Source organism: Castor canadensis, chromosome 9 (genome assembly GCF_047511655.1).
Source record: "Castor canadensis chromosome 9, mCasCan1.hap1v2, whole genome shotgun sequence".
NCBI lineage: Eukaryota > Metazoa > Chordata > Mammalia > Rodentia > Castoridae > Castor > Castor canadensis.
The window spans coordinates 13,434,388-13,457,422 of record NC_133394.1 but is presented as its reverse complement, the minus strand read 5'-3'; the positions used below and the strand labels follow the sequence as shown (position 1 = coordinate 13,457,422).

General features: G+C 36.4%; 1 protein-coding gene across 2 annotated transcripts in view; it reads right to left on the bottom strand.

Annotated features, from left to right (window-relative positions):
- Positions 1–23,035, bottom strand: part of Hhip (hedgehog interacting protein) — an 85,734-nt gene that overhangs the window by 35,995 nt on the left and 26,704 nt on the right. The gene's annotated exons all lie outside the window — the stretch shown is intronic.

Here is a 23,035-nt window from a genome sequence, read left to right as displayed (position 1 = left end):
CGGACACTAGGAAATAAAAGAAAAATCCCAAACAACTTTCTTCTGTTATTATATGAATGTCAAGAGTTGTATACATTAGTCATGGCAAATGCTATAACAATTAAAACATCATCATGTTTTTAAAGAGAAAGGCATTTTATCTTTATTTCCTGCTAACTCAGCTTGTTGAAATTCAATATGGTCTTAGTATTTGTTTTATCCCACAAGTCGTCTAGGAATTTCTATAATGAAATCAAAGTATCTGAAATGATCAGACTTGAATTTGTATTCTAGTCAGTCACTGCATATTTAGCGCTGCAGTCATGGAGCTATCCACAGTGGTAAAAAACATGACACAAAAAGTGAATGCCGCAACCGATCATAACAAATCACCTAATTTATCCCAATAAATACCACATCGGCAAAAAGCTGCAAGACTTTACTCCTGAAGTGTTAGAGGAGGAAATCTATCTGTACTACTGCAACTTCTTTGCCAGGTCATCCCGAGTGACAGAAACACTCTCCTGTTGTAGCCTGTGTTGCTAGCAAGACACACAACTATGTGTACCTTGTATTGATTTGAGAATTTAAATTTTAGGCACAGCAGTTCATTTTGACTAAACATTGTTTTCATTTGTTTCCTGGCTCTGATATAACTAATTGTTTTTAGTTATATAGTTTGTTCTGGTTTGGAAACATACAAACTTTGGAGTTTATAAACAATAAAGTATTGCACATGCCAGGAACTACCAAATCAATATTCAAATGTCAAAAAAAAAGAAGGCAACCTCTTTGTACATCACAGTATGCTTAATTTTAACTTTAATCACTAGGGTAACACTCTGATGACTGTCATCTATGACAGCTTTTGGATTATCTAGTTTTGAGGGTATCATTATTGACTGGCTGGCTGTTGCTGTTTTTCTTCTTATATCATCATTAATTAAATCTCTCCTGGCTTTCTTAGGAGACTTGGTTGCTGGGATGTGACACTAAGGTTTGACTGGAGAGAAGTCCCTGCATATTTAAACCGCCTTGACAGATTGTATAAGGAGGCCTAGGGAGGGATTTAGTCTGTGATTAATCCTTCTCCTGAATATATTTCTCTCTGAGGCTGTGAGGGCAGGTTAAGAACCGCATGCCTGCTTCACAAACGTTTGTGTTCACTGTAAGAGGCTTTTGTGGAAAGTAGTTCTTTGTAGTTTCGAATCAAATCATCAGAAATACAATTTGAATTGATTAACAACATGGTTTAAAACTGTGCTGGTTGCTTTTTAGGAATTAAGGATGTCAAAATAATGCACTGTAGGAGGACAGATGGAAAAGACATTTAAACAAACCTAAAAGTAATAGCAGACAGTTGTCCACTCCAGTGATGCATTTATCAATGAATGAATTTAGGAGCGTTACTGACATTTACTAAGGTGCCAAAAATGGAAAAGAATGAGACAAGTGATCAATGGAAATAAATAAAAAATGCAATTAAAATGTCAGTAATTCTGAAAATTTCAGATTTTAGGATTAATATTTGATGGATTATTCTATATGATCTCATTTTTAAAGCTACCTTCCCGGTGTAAAATCATGTTCTAATTGGTTTAGAAACTTGACTACTCTCAAGTAATTTCAAAGAAATAGTTTCAAAATTATGTTGATGAAAAATTTCAATGTATTATATAAATATCCTGGACTGTCTCTTAAAAATAGCTTTAAAAATTGCCTACCAGGATCCCTAGATGTTCAGAGATAGGGAAGGACAGAGGTTTTCCTGCTGTAACAGGAGACTAAGGTGTTGATAGGTTCACATTTCACTCAGAGTTATGTTTTGTCTATTTAATTAAAATACGTTACCAATCATGATTTAACTCTCAAATGTAAACCTGTCTTTGAGGCCTGGGTCATTTTTCAAGTTCTATATTGGAGAAATATGTTGGTTGGAAATTGAGGATTAACTTTGTACCAGGGTCAGTTACAGGCCACACAGCCAGTGACACCACCAGATATTTAAGGACCCCAGGCCCTCAAGGTTACCTCAATTCCAGTCTTCACTAGGACATTGTCCCATCCTGAGAGGCTGGAGGTCGGCACCTGGAGGTAGACCTGGCTGTAGAACAGAACCTCTCAGGGTCCTGTCTTTCCTTTCTACTGTCTTAGAATCCCTTTACCACAGCTTTGGCTATCTGTGGTCACACCCTTGTTACATTGTCACAGGTCCAATCCCAAAGAGATCCTTCTCTTCATTCTGTTGTAAAATCTGATAATCCAGTTTTAGGGGCTCAGCAGAAAGAATCAACAAGTCCCCTGTGCCAACGTCACTGACTCTTCTCCTGACACCTTCCCATCCCTTCCCCTCACGATGGGTGGGTTTTATGGCTCAGAGTTTATGGAACTGAAATCACACACTCCATTGGAAACATCAGTGTTATGAACTGATTCCGGAGAGCATCTGAGGAGAATGAGCCTTTAATGAGTCTTTGAGCCAAGCTGGCTCAAAAGGGAGAAAAACCTATTAACAGAATGGCAAATAGAAGAGTCATAGTCCAGGGAGCCATGCCTTTCAGAAAGATATTGACTTCCAACATTATGCTTTTGAAAACTTTTAACCAAAGTCCAAAATGTTTATCCTCATCCATGTGTAAAGTAGTGATTTCTCCAGATATTCATGGTTAATGTTGAACTTCATTAATACTGGACATATATTGTGCTCTGGATAAGTACAGAAAGCATTGCTAGAGTCAAACTAGAAGCAAACTGGACAACAAGTACTTTCCAAACAATACTTGAAGCTCCGTAACTGGAGCCTGAGCCAAGTATTGCAGGACTACTGTCCCGTCTCCTGTGAAGATCAGCTCTCCCAATACACCATCGACTCTGGACAGTTCCACGCCAGCCACAGATAACTGCTCAATCTCAGATTGTTGGATGATTTGAAAGTTACGTTGCTCTACTTTGGAATCTTGAGATTGACTCATGTGTTACAGCAAACTATAAAACCTTCCTTGGACACTTTTAGTAAGTAGTTGCCTGCTCTTCTGGCTATCACTCAGCTGGTAGGAGTAAATTCATGGGGTCCACAGAAAAGAGACTAAGCCCCCAAACAAAGAGTATGTAGTTTAAATATAAGACCAAAGCTACTCCTGTACTTTTGGGATGCTCTTCCCTAGTGACCAGATCAAAGTTGTAATCAACTAGCAATATTATTCTACTTTGAATAATATGAAATATCTATTTGAGAAAGAGAAGTAAATTATAAACAATTATAACCAGAAAACATTTTTTTCTTTTTAAAGGAAATTGTGGGATATTTGTCTTTCATTGTGGTATTATTTTAAGAAAGCATTTCCTTCAAATTTGCAAAATGACTAAACTTAATTTATTCTGATTTCTGGTTTCTTTTATATTTGCCTTCCTCTCTCTTAGGGAATGCTGATGTGTATGAAAAGACTGGGCATCACTAAACTGGAAACTGGAGATACTGCTCCTCATTTTTGCACAGATTTTCTTGGTGGCCTTTTGTCAAATGACCACTTAAAGTTCAGTCTTAATTCTATTGGAACTCTAATTCCCCTTTGCCATCTAAGGCAATCTACTTACAGATTCTAGGGATTAGGAACAAGGACACCTCTTGGGGAGGGACATTGTTGTGCCTACCACACAAATATTTTAATTTGTTCTTTAGAAAGGCTCCTAAGCATATGTAGCATCAGCCTTCCTTGCAATGGCCTAACAGTCCATAGCACTATTAATCGCTCAGCTCCTAGCCTCCATAGAAAGAGTACTGAGAAAGCAATGGATCATAAGTTACAATAAAAATGCTTTTTATTTTGCTAGTACTGGGGTTTGAACTCAGGGCTTTGCTCTTGCAAAGCAAGTGCTCTACTGAAGCTACTCCTCCAGTTTATTTTTGCTCTGGTTGTTTTGGAGATGGGGTTCTGTGAACTGTTTGCGCAGGCTGGCTTCAAATTGTGATCCTCTTCATTTTAGACTCCTAAGTAGTTAGGATTACAGACTTGAGCCACTGGCACCTGGCTAATTTTTCAAAATTTATCATCTATTCAATAAATATTTATTGACTATCTACTAGGTGTTGAGTATTGCTTGATAGTAGAGATAAGTCAAACAGTAAGAATAAATCCCTGCACTCAAGGGGCTTACACATGGAAGTAAATCACAAAGTATATTTTCAGTGTTTTGTTCCTACCATACTTCTAAAGAAGCGTGCTGGGTTTTTTAAGAACTTAAAGCTACACTATTAGAAATGTGCATAGCAAAAGGACAAAGATTAAAGAGAGGTGGTAAATATTCTGAGTAACTTTTGACCAAAGATTAATTCATATATTAGTACCTGAGTCTCCTCTACTCTAAAACTTAGTAAAGAAAAGGAAACACCATGGCTACATGGAAGATAATAAGAATTAGGCAAGGTTTCTATAAATAGTAATATCTGCCTTCTTAGGACATAAACACACAGGTATAAGCGACAACTTCTAATAAAATTGTTAGTCTCTTAATACTGAAGGAATTTCTAAGAATTAACATAAGAACAGAGTAAGTGGTATTTTTAGTTGCTTATGAAGCATAGGCAAATTTTCAGACTCCCTTTATTTATAGTTTTTCACTTGTTTACGCTTTGCCAGTACACATAATGGGGAAAAAAAAAAGGGACACGGGTCAGTCTTCGTGGAAACCTTTGCTTTCTCTGAGTCTGGAAACTTCGGCTATTTAGAAATGAGAAAATGGGTTTGTTGGAGGATTGTCAGTTCAAACACAATACCTGATTGTGTTAAGTTTTCTATTCTGCTGTAAAACTGTACTACAAACGCTGTGGCTTGGAACAAGATTTGGTATCTTGGTGGGTAAGTTGGAGGCCAACCTGGGAGTCACAGGCTATAATCAGTGTCCACAGAGTTGAGTTCCTTCCTACATGCTCCAGGGGCTAATTCATTTTCTCTTCTTTTCTAGGTATAGAAGCCACTTGCATTCCCTGGTTTGTGTCCTCTTCCTTATTCCTTCTAAGTGAGCAATGGCGGCTTAAGTCCTTCTCCCATCACATCACTCTGATCTCCCCCACTTCCTCTTTCAACAATGGGTGATGACCTTGAACCCATTCAGACAAACTCCCTTCATGCTGTAGTAATCTTAATTCTATTGCAACTTCAATTCCCCTTTGCCATCTAAGGTACACCAGATCTGAAGGTTTGGGGGATTAGGACAAGGACATCTTTTGGATAGGGAGCACCACATAGATAGTTTAATCTGTTTTTTAAAAAAGGATCCTAAGCAGTCTGACTTGAGCCTTCTTGCTCACGGTCTCCTATAAGCACCCAAAAGAGGAATCTGGTAAAGTTCAGATATAAGTTCACCAGGAGGCACAGATACGTTCGATGAACCCACTCTGGCATACTATCTCTTGGACCTATTTGCATTTTCTATCTTATGCTAGCAGCAGTGAGCTGCTACAGAACCTTTAATGTATGTGCCTAAGGAATCTAACATGTCAGGGAATGGCTTATATGCTGCAGACTACCTGGCTCAGTACATGTCATGTGTTAATAATATCTGTGGCATTCCCAAGCTCTGTTCCCTAAGACATCTTTTCCAAAAGACAAAAATGCTTCAATGAAATTAAACTGTGTAAGACATCTACTTGAAATATAAAGTAACAAAACTATAAGCACAAACGTCTCAAAAGCAGCCTTCTTTTTTGAAGAAGAAAAATTTACAGCAATGTTGGTCACATTTAGAGAAAGTGGAGATCTTATTCTGTGCCTGTAGGTTAAAGAAAAGCTACAAGAGAATTTGTGGGAATGAAATGTAAAGAAAAAAATGACAAGAAAGAAAAAAGTTTTGTAACCTCACTAAATTCTTGTGTTATGACCTTAGCACTTGTTGGCCCTTAGATTTTAAAAAGCACACAGTTCTGGTTGGGGTTATAGCTTAGTGGTAGAGTGTGTGTGCAGCATGCGTAAGACTCTGGGTTCAACTGTCAGTACCCAAAACAAAGAGAATGACTCATTTCTATGCTGAACTGTGAAAGGGTGAAATGTTGGGTAACTACACTGTTAGTCACAACTAAATGTCTGATGTGTAAATTAGGAGCTAGAACAGTTCTCCACTAGACTATAAACTTCTTGAAGGCATGTTCCTCATCTACAATGGAAAACTTGTCATAAAATGTAGTGTGTGCTGAGCCCTTACTGTATTAAGTGACTGTATTAAGTAATTTGCAAGTGCTACTTTGAACTTCATGGCAATAGAGTTTAATACTATTTTATTATCCTTGTTTTCTGGATAAGGAAATGCAGGCATAGTGGAATGAAGGAACTTGTCCCAAATGCACAACTGGAAGTGGCAAAACAGGGAGTTTCTGTGGTTGAAGCCCAAATAATGTAAACTATTATGTCACATGGCACCAGCAAACATTTGCTGATTGAAAAAATGAACACGCTTTGCCTCATTTGCTTCATTGTTTATGAACTAAAGATGTTTTGAAACAGCCTTGGTTCCTGAAGCTCCTCAGGTGAATAAAATAAAGTTTATGTCCGATCTATTTTAACTTATAGGTGTTATCTTAACATAAAAAACTCAGCCATTTAAAATTACATGAATATAACGACGCATAGACTTCAGTTATTTGAACACAGGGTTAATTCTAGTTTCTGCGACAGTGTTGTGCTAATAAATGGACTGTGACAAAAAGTAAGTTCTGATTGCGTGCATTTCTGTGGTATAATTTCTCTCAGTGTCGTGTATTTCAGTTGGCAACTTGGTGTGGTGGAGAGAGATGCCTGTCAGCTCTCAAAGGTCCATAAACATCAGCATTGCCTGTCTCTGCTCTCTTCCAGACTTATTCTCCCACCAGGACAATTGTACCCTCTTTTCTCCTGTTTTAAAATTTTATTCTTTCAATGTTTCACAAATCTTTTTTTGTGAATTAAGCAAATGTTTAAAATAACTAAATAATTAATTCATTAAACAAGAGGGAAGAGCATTTCTTACTGGATTTTTATATGTAACATACATAGAAACTAATACACTACTCCGGAAATACAATAAAACACTCAAAGATCCTTCCATGGAATTCTCTTGGTGACTCAATGGGGGAGAGATGCAAATGAAAACTCCTTGGGAGATATATATCCACCTCCTCAGATTGCTCAGACAGCTAGAGAAGATAATGACGTCAAATCACTTTATAGACTCCAAAATGCTTTTTGAGTTGAAGTCAGAGTTATGACAGAGGGCAGAGAGGTAAGTGCCATGAGCACATTCAAATGTTCAATAAAAATAAGATTCCGAGGAAGGGAATGTGATTTTGAAGTCAGGAATGTGAAGCCTTACATTTCAATCTGATGACAAATGCATGCATTCACACTATGGAGAGGAAGTGTTTCCTTGCTTTCTGCCATCCCAAGCGCTTTTGGACTTCAGAAAATTGCAGGCATGGAAGGAAGGTTTCTTCATCTATTTAGTACCAGGCTCACCACATATGGCTGATGAAGAGCTGTGTGTATGTTCTGGGGAGGCTCATATGGTGTGTGTTCATGATAGTTTAGTAATGATTTGCAGGGCTTAAAGTAATCTGAATTCTTATTCCAGAGTTGAAAAATACATACTAGGCCATGGTAAGGATTTTTTTGCTTTTGAAATTTCAGTTAAAAATAGAGAGTTTATATATTCTAGAGTTAAACATAATTTATTTAGTAAACAAAGACAAGGCATCAGAGAAACAAATCCAGGCCAACATTCGTGCGTTTTCTGAAAATAGTAGTGGGATCACAATGATGTTTACTACACATCGAAAATAGACCCTATGTGAAAGGTACTCCCAAGATTTATGACAGGAAAATAAGCAGTTTGATAGTGGCAAATAGCTGTGAAAATGACTTTAGAGCAATACTGACCAACATAACACACATTTATATAAACAAAAGAGATCTGAATTTAGATTCAAATTTTGATATTCAAACTAAAGAATATAATTTTCTTCAAGGCATATGTGATAGCCATTAAAAAATACATATCCCCAAAGAACAGATGTTGCCACAAGATAAAGGAAACACTACTTGTGGTTAGAGAGGTTGTTTCTCCTTCTCTCACTCAAGGACCTTTCTTTGTAGGACCATTCTTAAAGTGTAAGTAGTTAAAAAATTACTAAATCGACAAATATTGGGAAAATCTTGTTAGAAAAGTAAATAATTCTTTTGAGACAAGGAGGACAATTTAGAAACACTTAACTTCTTCAGACTCTCCAGTAAGAAGTATGTGTTCTATTGTAACTTGGAAGTATCTTTCTTAGAAGACTTTGTCTCTAACAAAGACAGAATATTCATACCTCATTACTAATGATTTTCCAAACATAAAGATTACATGTTAACTTGTATAAAGATAAAAGTTAATTTTATGTAATCATTTGGAAGATTAGATTTTTATAGTGAAAACTAATGAGATAAAATGGACTTGTAGGAATTCATTTACTATTTTAAAGCTAAACTCTCTGAAGCAGAGTCGGGTTAATTTTTTTTATACTAAACCTAGGAATATATGTTCACATCATAGTTGCAGGTGATTTATATCTTTGTAGATGGAAACATGATTTTCTCCTTTCAGAAAGTGGGAGATTTAGGACCCTTTCAAAAAAAGAAAAAAAATCATAATATTTAAGATAAATGCCTAACTATAGCAAAGGGTAAAAAATTGTTTTTAATGAGTTTGACCTTTGCTTTTATAAAGCTTGTTTTTTTTTGTGATGTGTGGCTAACATGGTGGTCATGTAGCTAAAAACATTATCTTCACATCATGATGCAGAAATACAGCACTGGTGTACTTGGGTTTCCTCGTCATGTTTCCGCACTCTTCCATTAGGTATTTCCTATTGTTTCTCTAAATAAGAACTCAAGTTGACTTATATGAGGGCAAGCATTAAGCAATTAAGTAAGATTATTGCTTTCAAAAGGAACCTTGAAAAAACCCCAGCAGTTTAGACCACCAAGGCGCACTAATAAATTTAAGGAAATATGAGGTTTCCTTCACGTGACTGCTCTTGAAAAGTTATGCAACAGATTGCTGGAACGTCAAGGTCACATAAAAATTATGGCACTTTTGAAATTATTCTCTGAATTAGAGTTTGTATGAACATGATTTATATGTCAATTAAACTTGCAATTTACCGAAGTACAAAAATCAAATTCTTTGAAGTGTTGATATTTTCATGAAGCACTATCTTACAAAATGATCAAATGTAAAATTCTGGCCACACAGCAACTGAAAGACTAAAATATAATCATTCATTTTTACTTGAAAATCATTCCTATTCGCAGAATATCATTAGCTAAGACTCAATATTTAGAGAACATTTGCTGTGCTTTAGACGTCTAAATTAAACAACTGGTTATTTGATGTATTTGCACTAATTCTGGATAAATAATTAATATTGGGTTGTGAACAACTATATCTTGAATATGAAATTATACAATAATTGAAAATATAAAATTTTGCACTCTTATATTTTGTTTAATCAGGACAAATGTGATGAAGATGGAATAGGTATAGGACCTTTATCTGTGTTACGGATAGCTGAAAAATCTAGATTAAGTCCAGATTAAAGATAGGAAAGTGATTATAGAATCAGAAGAAGATTCATAAAGAATGACTAAAGGGAGAGTCTGGATTTAAATTCTAAAAAAAAAAAGGGTGATTTATATTAAGAAGGACCATGTCCAGCTGTTCACCTTTTCCATGGAAATTTTTTTGGAGGACAATATTCAGTAGAAAGGAGCTCTGTCCCCTGCAAGTCTTAGCATAATAGGAATTTTACTTTAAATATCTAAGGATAATATGAATTTGGACCAAAAGTCTGAATTTGGAGGAACTTCTGATACACAAATTGTATGAGACTGTGTTTTTAGTTAACCAAAGAAGAATAAAACAGTGAGAGGCAAGCCAGAGTTTTGTAATATGTTTACAATTCCACTCATGTAGAAATTTGGACAAAACTGATGGCAAATTAATGTTTCCCTTTTAATTCCCAGAATCCCCACATGGGGACAGAAACCATAGGACAAAAGGAGTATTTATAGCGGTTCCACTTTCTCAACTGCCAGCACCATTTTCTTCAACACATACAGCATCATTAACATTTATTCTTGCTCACTCACAGCAATTGTTCTTAGATTCCAGCCCTTCACTCAGTCACCAGGGGCCAAATATGGTAATCTATTTGCTGCTGTGTCATCATGCATCAAATTTTTATTTGTTCATATCATGACATTGAAGAGCATGGGCTCAGGGGTGTAGACCACCAAGGTCTAAAAGTTGTCTTCCCGACTTGCTAGCATTTTGATTTTGGGAAAGTTATTTATGTGTCTCTTTCAAATAGGAACCTTTCCTGTAGGTTACTATGAGTGAGGTAGTTTGTGGCAAGAACATGGAAGAACATTGAATGGCCCTGACACCCTCTTGGTGCTCAATACAAGTCAGTCATTATTTCCATATGCTACATCGTGGACTGTCATGTTCTAATTGGGGAATGAGACTTTAGCTATGCAGTTTACTTCTGGAGAGAACTCTAAAAGAAGAGAATATGGTGTCATGGGAAAGAATCTTGGGTGGGGGATGTAATTTAGTTTAGGGGGTCAGAGAGGAGCCTCCTGCAGATGTGCATTCAGTTGAGACTTCAAGGATGAGGAGCCAGAGGGAAGTCATCCCAGGGAGAGAAAGCACCAGTGTCTCCTAGGGAGACACATTCTGGGTGCTGAGTGTGATGCTTTGGAAAAGAGGAATGCAAGGGAAGACACAAAAATCTGCACACTCAACTCTTGCTCTCTGATTGCAGACGATCTTAGGCATCTGAGAGCATGTGTAAATATAGTAGCAAGAACGTGGATTCTAGACTTTGAGGACTTATGGGGTATCTGACTTTGGGGGAATAATTTAACACTCCCACACTTCAGTTTTTTTCTATTAGAAAGACATTATGTCTATTTTGTAAGATGCCTTTTTACAGAAAGCACAATTTAAAGTTACTAGCACTCAGGTGGCCCATTGTCACTGTTGTCACTAATCTGCTCTTTCCTTCCTCCTGGCTTGCATGCATGCACATTAGGCAACAGAAGGGCCATCCTTGACTTTATAGGTGATGGGCAGCACATCTGTACCCAGGGACCAATAGTAATTCTGACGGCAGAAATGATAATTCAGGTATTCCTCCTGATGGCTTCAAGTGAAAACCTATGATTGGATAAAATGTTTGCTTTTTCCTCTTACTTGATGACCTGTGTGACAGAGTGAGTTTAGGATGAAGGCCTTGGAAGGAGCACTGCTAATGGAACTTAACTCTTCTTATAAGTGACGTTTGCAGTAAAGCTGCTACTTTTACTGGATGACTGGAATTATTTGAAACTAAGCAAAGGAACTAATTTAAAAAGGCATCACACTTCTCTATATATGAAATCTAAATTTACATACTTAATTATGAAAATAAAGATACTTACATTTGTATATATTATGTATGACTATAAAAAAATGCAAACTTATTTTCAAAAACCACATAAGTTGTTCTGGAATCATCAAATGGTTTAAAAGAAAGTTCCAGGAGCAGCCAATCCTTAGACTAATCATAGACACACGGGTCAACATCAACAAACTGCCTCACTGCAATCTTTCTTAAATATTTGCAGATACAAAAAACATTGTAATTTATCTCACACCCATAAGCTGCTTACAGGAATCAGGGATTCAGGAAATAGGAAATCATCTATCGAAATTAATATCCACGATAGAAAATAATTTAAGAATTTTTTCCCCCATATTTCAAAATATAAGGCTATGTTGATGTTAGTATTCGTAATTCAGGCATCTGAAGATTCATGTTTTATCACTATAAAAACGACAAAGGAAGTTTTTTTTTTTCTATTGGAAAGTTGGCAATCTTTCTGCTATTGTGATAAAAACAGATACATGTTAAGAATCAGGGGGACCCACAGAGATACCATGAAATATTATTCTGAATAATACTCCACATTATTCTAGAGCAGTCTAAAAGCAGGAGAGGGGCCTGAGATAGACGTGTCTTTGTTAAGCCTGGAGTGATGCTGGCATCTATACTGTTGAGGTGGTTAGAACACAGTTAAAGCTAAGTTTTCTTTGAATCAAGCAATTTCCTGGTGTAAATATAAATGTAGGTTAAAAAAAAAAAAACAACCCACAGGCAGAGTAAAGAGCGGCTCATTTTCTTCATAGGTTGTAAGAATTTTTCTTTCTATCAGCCATGTCTGATGATAAGGCACTAGTCTATCTTTTACACAGATTTATAAAAAGAAGTGATCACTTTACTTTACCTTCTTAAAATAATAACAAAATTTTGACTCTCCTCACCTATAAAATAAGCCCAAATAATTTCACAGAGAACATAAGACCCTTCACAATATGGTCCTAAACCTCTTTTTTCAGCCTCAACTTCTGCTGTTCTATTTCAAGTTCTTATCTTTCCAGCTAGAGTCAACTTAGATATTCCCTTGGCTTTCATATGCTGATATCTTTGCATTTGGTCTGCCTCTGCTCAGATCTCCTTTACTTTTTCTGGAGAAATGTACTAACCATTTAAGATCCAACTCTTATTTAAGGCTCTCCTGCTAAGTCCTCCCTGACTCAAGAGTTCATCATGCCTTTCTCTTTTCCTTCTTACACTTTCTGTGTGTTACTAGGACCCCGCTATACTCTTCATCATTTCATGTTGATTGTATCTACCAGTCTCCCTTCCCCATAAAGAAGGAATCTTGTTGCTGGGTGCTGGTGGCTCACGCCTGTAATCCTAGCTACTCGGGAGGCAGAGATCACGAGGATCCTGCTTCGAAGCCAGTCCAGGCAAATAGTTTGTGAGATCCTATCTCAAAAATACCCTTCACAAAAAAGGGCTGGTAGAGTGGCTCCAGGTCAAGCCCAGTACCACAAAAATAAATAAATAAATAAAAATAAAAAAAGAAATCAAATTTTATTATTCTTTGACCGTACCCCAGAACTTACCCAAAAAATGTCATCTCTAGGCAATATTCATTGCATATATGACTAGAAGACTATTAGGCTGATAGAAAGCTCTATTTCATGTATTATGTGTATCTTTATTCTCCCCCTCCCCCCAATCTCTCTCATACTGGAATACTGGGGTTTAAACTCAGGGCCTCACACTTGCTAGGCAGGCATTCTACCACTTGAGCCACTTTGTCAGCTCTTCTCTTTAAAATTAATCTTATCAAATAAGTCATTTAAATGAACTTAATTAGAAAAGAAGCTAGAGTAAGGCTTCAGTAAAAACAGAATATTAATGATGTCCACTTGGTACTAGTGAAGCAAGTATATTACTAAAATATGTAACAAATTAATGAAATGTCTTTCTTCGATAGTGTCTAGTAATGATCTACAAAATATTATTGTAAAATTGTTTTGCAAGTTGTAAGTGATTTCAAGTTCTGACAAAAATTAAAGGTATTTCCCATTCTGAGGTTTAAGAAATTTGATGCTTTTCCACCATGTTCTTTTTCATGAAATAGGTGTAAAAGATAACTAATGGCATAGAGTAGTCCTGGAAAAACCTCCCAGGATTAATGTCAGTAGAAAACGTCAAGTAAAGTATTAAGGGATAACACTAGACAATTTGTTTTTCTTCCTAACTACTTGTCTAGAGCTTCAGAGCAAAACACTAATAAAAACCAGTCATCGTTATGATGTCACTCTCATAATTTCCTTAGACATAAACTAGCAAGTACAAAAAATATTTATAATGACGACATCATCTATGTGCCTTTCCGTTGCTCAAACTTTGGATATACTTAATGAAGTTTGCTGTTTGTTATAAAGAACACCTTTCGTGTGAAATAATGTGTATTAATAAAAGCTCTATGAAGTTAAACAATCTTTGCAAATTTCATGTGCAGAGAGAGGTGTGCTTTCATCTCATTGGATGGAGACAACTGTATAACCTAATGTAGCAATTGATGAAAAGGTTGGCTCACTTTTTGCAATCTAAACTCTTGGGAAGATACTTATCTGTCACTGAACTGGGTTCAGTATCTAAAAGATATCTGGTAACTGATACGGTGTACCAGTTTTAGGTGATACTTAAAACCCACCATACTTGTTGAAGAATTAGCATTCCAGTGAACTTTGTAGTTACAGTTTTTGGGATTCCCACTTTAAACCCATGAAACTTCCATGGCCTTTATCCAAACCAATGTACACGTGATGACAACTTAAGCAGACTAAGACACAGAAGAACTGAGAATTTTTGTGTGCATTAGAATGAATTTCCAACACTTCCATTCTTGCACATAGAATGCAAGATGCAACACTTCCCCATTTCTCCTCTTCTACAACTGCTTCATCTGGCAGATTTCACCAGTGTCTAGCAGTTTACATACTTACTCTGACATTCAACAAGCTGCCCATGACATGTATCTTTTGGAGTAGGAAATCAACAAGGGAAGGGAACAAAAGAACCTTAGGTTTCTTCAAATACATTCATTAGAAGCTACAACCCTTCTTTATTTAGACTCACAATTTATTTTGGCAGAAACATCAAACTCTATTCATTCAGGATGGGAAAAACCTTATCTCTGCACAGGTGAGCCATTTTCCCAAGAGTTGCATGAATTATACATTTCACCTGTTGGCTGCCTAGTAGTTAAAGAAAAAAAAAAGAAAGAAAAAAGAATGTTCTATTCATTCTACAGAAGGGCATCCGCTCAACCAGCACCAGGCTGCACTCTTCTAACAGGGCCACACACTTAACTTCCTTTCAATTCATACTGCTACTCACGGCCAAATGAAACACAGCTTCTTTTTCTGTCTCCACAATGAGCTGTTCCAAGACTGATCCACAGAGGCTGCCTGAAGCAGGGACAGGGCCTGTGTCTAACTTTGTATTTGATTGCTATACAACGATCATACACAGACAGCAGAATTTGAGATTGGTGGTGATTTGGGAGCAAAATCTATTCAAATGTGTTCACGGGCTGGATTTCGGATGGTTAATGGATGGATTGGTGCTGGATTATTTGAGTCAGGCAGACATGAAGTTAATCCTGGTTCTGCAAGTTAATAATGACAATAATAGTAATAATAATATAACGTATTATTAACTGGCATATACACACACATTCTTATATCATTGGGAAGATTACTTAACTTTTCTGAATGTTTCCTTATCTACAAAATAGTGATAATCATGTCTACGTGACAGGACCATGGCAAGGATTAAATGAGGTGCATGTTTTAAAGCCTCTGAAATGTAGTGAGGGTATACAGAGGTGAATCCTCATCCACATCCAGTTAAAAAGTGCATGCAAATAGGGCAGAAAATATCAGATTTAGTTTGATAATGCTGAGATGGATTATAGGCCAATAGCAAAAAGATGCCCCAAAGTTATAATGCACCTGTAATGACTGCACTAGACCAAATGTTTCTTATGGCTTTATGGTGGGGGAAGGGGGCAAATGATTTTGTGAGGAACGATGACACAGAGCACCTGCTTGATCTAGCGCAACTCAACACACACAACCAAAGCAGTGGAAGCTGCTGGCTTCCCTTTCCCCATGTAAGGCACACAGAATTGTGTGTGTTTTTGGTCCCTACTTGTAAGAAGACTCCCCTCTGCAAGGCTGGTAGAACTTAAGCTGGGAGCAGCATTAGCTCATACTTGCTAGAGCTGATTCATTCAGGTGTACTCAGGTATACCCTAAACCAAAGGTACATAGAGGACTGGCTGTATAAAATGTGGATTTGCCAAATACTACATTCAGCAATTTGATTTGTTGGGCCAGCACCAACTGTGGGTTCCCACTTCACACTCCTCTACCTTAATGCACTTTCTTTATAGGAAAGCAATTTTTTTATTGCAGTGGAACTTCTGGGCAGGACGGAGAATATTATCGGGACGTCCCGTGAGTTGCTGCAGGGATGGCTAATGCCTGGACAGATACACTCCAGCATGAATATCTGCTACATTATGAAGTTGTAGCCAGTGGGAAACACGCTCTGGGTGACAGAGTGACAAAGCTGTGGTGTATTACCAACAGAATTAATCACCCTTGCCTTGGAGACTTGATAAGCTATTTTAAGCCAATCTGTCATTGAGTGTCCAAGAGAAAGAACAATACGTTGAACAGCAATGATTTGGAACAAAACACAGGCTTTCAGACACCCATGCTTTCATACTTGTTCTCACAACCTTTGTCCCTATCACTGCTAGACCAGGGTGGGATACGATCAGAGAGCTCTGGAGAGTGTGGGGGCTGCTTTGCCAAGAATGCTGTGGCTTATGGTGAGCCAGTAAACACCTCTACTTCATGCCTTTCCCCTGTCTTTTCATTCAGTCATCTATGTCTTCAATAACCTATTAGAATATAATATAATTAATAGAATATAGTATAGTCTAATACAACAACAGTCTGTATTAAGTCTATAACTAGGTAGTCTGTTATTTGAAAATTTTAGAACATTTTTCTTAGCATATATTTGTTGTATGGGGGCATATCAGTGTGACATTTCCGTCTATCCTTACATTGCACCTTGGTCAGGTTCACCCCCTCATCATCCCTTCTCATCGCTCTTCTTCTTCTTAAAACAATTTCAACAGGTTCCATTGTTCTTTTTTCATACAAGCATATAAAGTAGAAATTTTTAAAGTACAATTTAATTTGAATAAGCAGCTAAAAACATCCACTCAATAATTTCTTTTATTAACATTTTCTAATTTTCCTTTATTCCAATATGTCTAACATTTGTTTATCCCCACTCCCCCATCCTAATTCCAATAGCATCCTTAGTACCAAGATACCCTATCCTGTTGAGAAATACTGACTTAAGGGTACTCAGGATCACAGACAACAAACCCTTATATTTGAAACAGGTTTTATTCTTAATCAACTTTAATGCATTTCTACTGATTTTTTTTTAAACTTTGAAAACATTCCCCCAAAGACATCTTCTCACTAATTTCCCTGCTCTTAAAAAATCCCCCTTCTTTAAGTTTGGTGTCATAATAATACTTCTTCGAGCCTCCAGGGAGGATACTGAGCTTAATTATATTATGGCCTCTGCAATTTGGTGGGCCAGCCACACTTACTTCCTTAACCAATTCATGCGCTACTCAAGGCGAATCCAAGAGTAACCTCTGTGCTTCAGCAACAAGCCGTTCCAAGAAAGCAGTTGTTTATAGTATTGAGAAACTGTTCCTCCAAGCCACATCCCAGTGTAATGTTCAGTTGGCAAAAAAGAAGGTTGTGTGTTGTTCAACAGGGAAAACTGCCTCGTTGGACCACCCAAGAGGGCAGCAAAAATAAGTCACCTAGTAAAGGTGGTCTTTATACGAAGGTCAAACAGAACTTTACTGGAAACTTTGGGTGGACTGGAAAGTCCTGGCTTAATATAGTGAGCTGCATAATTTTAAATGTGCTCAAGGTTTACTGTATAAGTGAAGCTTCTAGCCAGATCGATGCATCTCCATGATGCATGAAAAGTGATTCAAAAGGAAGAAAAATGAGACGAGGGTTTGGACACAATATTGCTTCCTGACCCTGACACAACCCTAAGTCAGCCCCTTCTTACTCCTGCTTTTTTTCTTTTTCCCACTTTTCTTTTGTGTGTGTGTATTTATAGTGGTAATTACCTGCTTTTCTTTCTTTTTTTGTGTGCATACTGAGGATTGAACTCTACCTGTTGAGCCATACCCCCAGTCCTTTCGATTTTTGTTTTTCAGATAGGGTCTCACACTTTTGGCTGGGGGCCAGCCTAGGATCTCACTCCTCCTACCTACCATGAAGCTGGGATTATTGGTATGAATCATCATGCCAGACCCTGCTTTTTTTGGTGGTGGTGGTGATGCTGGGTTTGAACTCAGGGCCTCACACTTGTCAGGCAGGTGCTCTACCACTTGAGCCACTCCACCAGCCCTGTTTTGTATTGGTATTTTTGAGATAGAGTCTCAGAAAGTATTTCCCTGGGCCGGCCTCAATCTGTGATCCTCCTAATCTCTGCCTCCTGAGTAGCTAGGATTGCAGGTTTGAGTTACAATCACCAAGCCTCAGGTCCTGGTTTTCTTGATTACAGAAAGGAATAGTAGGTACTATGAGGTAAGCAAATAAAAGGCGGAGCCTCGACCACTGTGCTGCTTCTACAAGGCATACTCAGTCCAAGTTACCCGAAATCCATCAACTGGTCATGTCATTGCCATCACCAGGGTCATCTTAATGTCTATTTTATGATGAACAATTAACTGACCAAATCTGGTACAGTTAAGGAAACTGTACAATTTTTAAATGTACAAAAAGTAGAAAGATCAATTATCCTGATTTACCTACACACAATTTTGGTCTATGTTCTTGTCAAACTATTCAGAGACTCTCCTGCATTCTCAAAGTGTCTCAATTTAATGAGAAATTAAACAGAACCCTTACTTTAATATGCACTTCAAATATTGGCTTGGGCAAAGAAGGAAAATTCCAAAAGTATACTTTGAGATAAAAATGGTGCCTAAGGCTGGCATGCAGGAAAGTGAGATTAGCGTGGTCTTTCTCCTCCAGGAGCTTGTGGGCTCCACAGAGATGCAATGTCAGGGTGAGGTGGTTAGCAAAGGATGCAAGCCATAAAACACAGCTCTTGAGCTACCTTGTATAGTGCATAAGGTTGTGGTGAAATATAGACACTGTTGCACTATTAATGGCAGAGATTGGGTTTGGGATTTGAGATAGGTATTCAATACCTAGGTGTGCCAATGACCGGTGGAAATCCTACCCAAGTCACTCAGAATTGAGAGTTACAGAATAAAAAAAAAAATCCTGTTACTTTCTTCTCACTAGTCTCATATATGGAACTCTTGAAACTAATCTTTTATAATGCTGTCTTAAAATTTTCAAAGCCCTAGAAAATATAAACCATAAGAAATTAGGATTCTTTTAGGTAGAACTAAAATGTGTAAAGAAATGCTTTTTTTTCCAGTATATACCTAATTTTGTTAAAATATTCTTATAGAAATGATCTTTCAGTGTCTTCAAAAATTTAAGTGTCTTCAATATGACTTTTCAGACAAGAGTGTATTGAGAATTACTAATTGATCATTCAAATCTAGTATTAACAAGCCATTTTTGTAAAAAATGGGAGGGGGGAGAGATAGTAAATATTTAAGGTTTTGTGGCCCATGAAATCTCTATGGCAACTATTTAACTTTGCTATTGGAGCACAAAAGTTGTCACAGAAAATACATCTACAAATGATGTGACTGTATACCAACAAAACTTTATTTACACAAACAAGTAGGGGGCCACACTTGATCTGTAGTTTTTCAATGCCTAATTTAAGTTATTGCCAAACTAGAGTGTCTTAAGTATACTTTACTTTTTTCCATAAACTATATAATACCCACATATGTGGAAGTAATTGTTATAATTTATTACAAGTCTTAAATTCAATTATTTGACTATAATCTTAAATTTAATTTCAAAGAACCAAACATTGTAACAACAATGCTATTTTGTTAATTCCTTAGCATTCCTAAAACAAAAGGAAAGTGTTGTCATTCATCCCACTTTTTAAAACTAAGGCTCAACTTTTATATTCAGTGATGTTCCATAAACATACTATATTTATTCTTTATTTTTTATACAAAAATGGAGACTAAAGTAGATAGCTTAGCTCTGGTAATTTATCTAAGTTAGCACTGAGATTAAGAAAATATTTTTACCTATCTAATCTAATCCAAGAATCTTTATTTTAAAAAGAAAGTGAAAAACATTAGATTGAACACCAATAGCCTAAGCAAATTAATGAAATTTCAAAATTATTGAACAAGAACATGAAATCCTCTGACCTAACAATGGAGCTTGAGTCTAGAAGTTATAATTATAATGTTGAAATGTGGACCAGCTTGTAAAACCAGCTCAAAGCCTACCAAGTTTGCCTTTTCTCTCTGCTTACCACTATTTCTTTCTCTCTGAACCCAAATATTTGCAAGTTTTCTCTCCAACAGAATCTGTATTTGAGAAAATAGTTGAGTTTTTTCCTCACTAAATCAAAAGACTACTAAGAATCAGTCAGTTATCTCAGGAATATTTGCATTTTAACAGAGCTCAAGCCACTAAAAAGTTAGCTAATGATTTTTAAAATATATATTTCACACAACCTTTCCTTTAAAGGGTAATGGAATTTTAACTTTTTCTTAAAGTCTTAGTGTCATTTTTTTAAAAAATGATCTCATCTGTCTTCTATTTTACTCAGAGATTGTGTTTTTGTTAAAACAGCTCTAAACATCAACAGTGCCAATGTTGCTATTTTGTGTTTATTCTCAAAGTCTGTTAAGAAACCCCATTTAACTGCTTTAACTGAGGTATTACTGAGAAGTGAGCGCAATTCCCTCCCTCTCTCTCTATCTCTCTCCTATTTTCTAGAGCAGTTATAGTTTCATAGGAAAATTGAATGTAAGATATGAAGATTTCCCATGTATCCTGGCCCTCTCCTTAGGTTTGATATTTGCAGAATATTTTGAAATGAATCTATTCCAGAATAATGGGTTTGTAAAACATGGTGCCTTGTAGACATTTACTTTGTTTTCATGGAAAAACATGTATTTCCTTTGGCTCAGAGCACCGGAACAACTGGCACGTATTACCATGCTGGGATGAATCCGTTTGTCATACTGTCTAGCTTTCAGAGTACGTTAAGAAGTTTTTTCTGCTCTGCTGCTTTCTACCCCACCATCACCTCCCATTTCTCAGTGAAATAAGTCTTTCAAGCACCTTCCAGATGTTTCATACTTGTAACTTACTGATATCATGCACAACCATGGGCATTCTGGGAAAATTAACAGCAAAATAACAAGCTTGTTACCTCATGAGCATTAATTCTATAACACATTCCATGTTAGTGTGGCTACCCAACCTCAAAGAAATTATTTTGTTACTCCAGGCTTTGAGTCCCTCAATTGTAGAATGAGAGTGCGAGAGTCATTCCCGAGGGCCCTTCCATGTCCCCAAGTTTTGATTTTATAGCTAAAACACATAGTACTGACAGACAGCTATTCTCTTTGAAGCTAAAAAGTTATTTTTGCTTAATTTCACTTTCCCAATTCTGTCCCCAAAATTGATGTTGAAATCTGATTGCCTGATAAATGGAATTCGAGAACACAGTTCTGTGACATAAGAGGTCATTGATTTCTTAAGAGGAATTTTGAACTCCAAAACCCTTTGGAAAGCCATATTGTTTTTCTTTTTTTAAAAATAAGTTCAGTATAAATTCATTCACCAACAAAACTACTTTTGAATGGTTGAGAAGTAGTTTACAGTCTCTATTCCACTTAGACTTAAAATTTGGATTATTTTTCTGCATACCTATTAATGTTTGATTATGAGATATTACTATAGGTCCTACCATGGTTGTCAGGTAATATATGTAATATATGAACTATATTGACTCAATATTAATATGAGAATTCCTATCTTTGAAACTTATTTCGTCTCAAACAACTTCATGTAAAGGATGATGAACGAAGGCAAACCTGGTGTGTTTGTAATGACAATCTGAATGCAACAATATTCCGTATTTGCATCCATGTGATACTGCTTTCATGCATTTCATGACACTTTCATGAAATTGATAGTTTTTGTCATGCATCTTTTAAATTATTAGTTAATCAAGATATTCAGTTAATGAGAAGTTCCCAATCCCAGAGATAAAAGGAAACTGTATGCATGTTAGTATTTTGTGACCAATATTGGCAATAAGACAGCCTCATACTCTTTAAATAGCAAGTAAATAAGGGAGACATTAGAAGCTGCTTATAAAATGTCCTGGGACCCAAGTTCAAATGCCTCATTTCTTCCCTCTATCTCTCTAATACTATAAATCTCTACTTGAATATTTATAGTTAGTTTATTGTAACCTACCAACATATAAAGACAGAATTTCTGGACTTTCTTCAGTTACTCTGGCTCAGTTAGAAAATGTGCAATAAACATTTGCTCAAAGAATAACCTGTCACTGAACAAATCAATGAAATCAGTGACTGGCAACCCTGTAGCCAAACTATTTTTGCAAATTTACAAAGCGCAAGGAAGATGTTTAGTAAATATCTACGCAGAGACCTTTGGAAAACAGATTATTCCTCTGAGCTGAATTCCACAACTCTTGTCAATTTTTTGATCAAAGAGAAAGTGTAAAAACTATAGCCATCTTTTGAGGACAATCCTCTGGCTCAGTCCCATCTAGATCTCCCATGGGTAGAAAGTCAGTTTTTAAGAAAAATGGTCTTTCCATCATCATTTGACATGATCAAGGGGCAGAATGAACAGTATGACAGAGGGTCAGGGTGCTGAAAACAAGCAGAAAGTCAAGCTCCTTCTACTTTCTACATGAGCAAATTAAATTGCTTTTAGAGGGATGGCTGTGATAGACAAAGGTATAATATACTCTAAGGAAATATTTTTAGTAAGGCATCATGAGATCATAAGCATGCCTTTAGGGAGAAAGGACTAAAGAGAAAGTCTATCCTATACGTTATATCACTCCAACTTAAAATTAACCCATATAAAAAAATAAACTAGTTTTCTTGTTATTAAAAAGAAATTAGCTTTTTATTTTTGAATGCTTATTTTATATAGTTAGCATTAATTTTAAGAACATGTTTAAATGTGACAAAGTCTATCAGGGAGAAAACAAATGACTAATTTAAAGATTTTTTTCCCCCTAGTTGTTAAAGATAAAAACACACATTTCTTGCATAGAGTCAAGATTCATGCTTTTCAAACTTTCTTTTGTTTTCCCTTAAGTGAATAAATAGGAACATATTTTAATATGCACATTAAATATCTAGCAAAGGCATACTTTCAGACACATGGGGATATTCAGAAACATCTTACATCTTTCAAAATGTGAAGAAATAATGAGCATATTACACGTTAAGTAGTCTACAACACATTAATCATGCTATTATGACTGAAGACAAATTAAAACATGTCATACTTGTTTACCGAAGTTCATTAAATTGCCCATGATGGAGCTCAACATTACAGG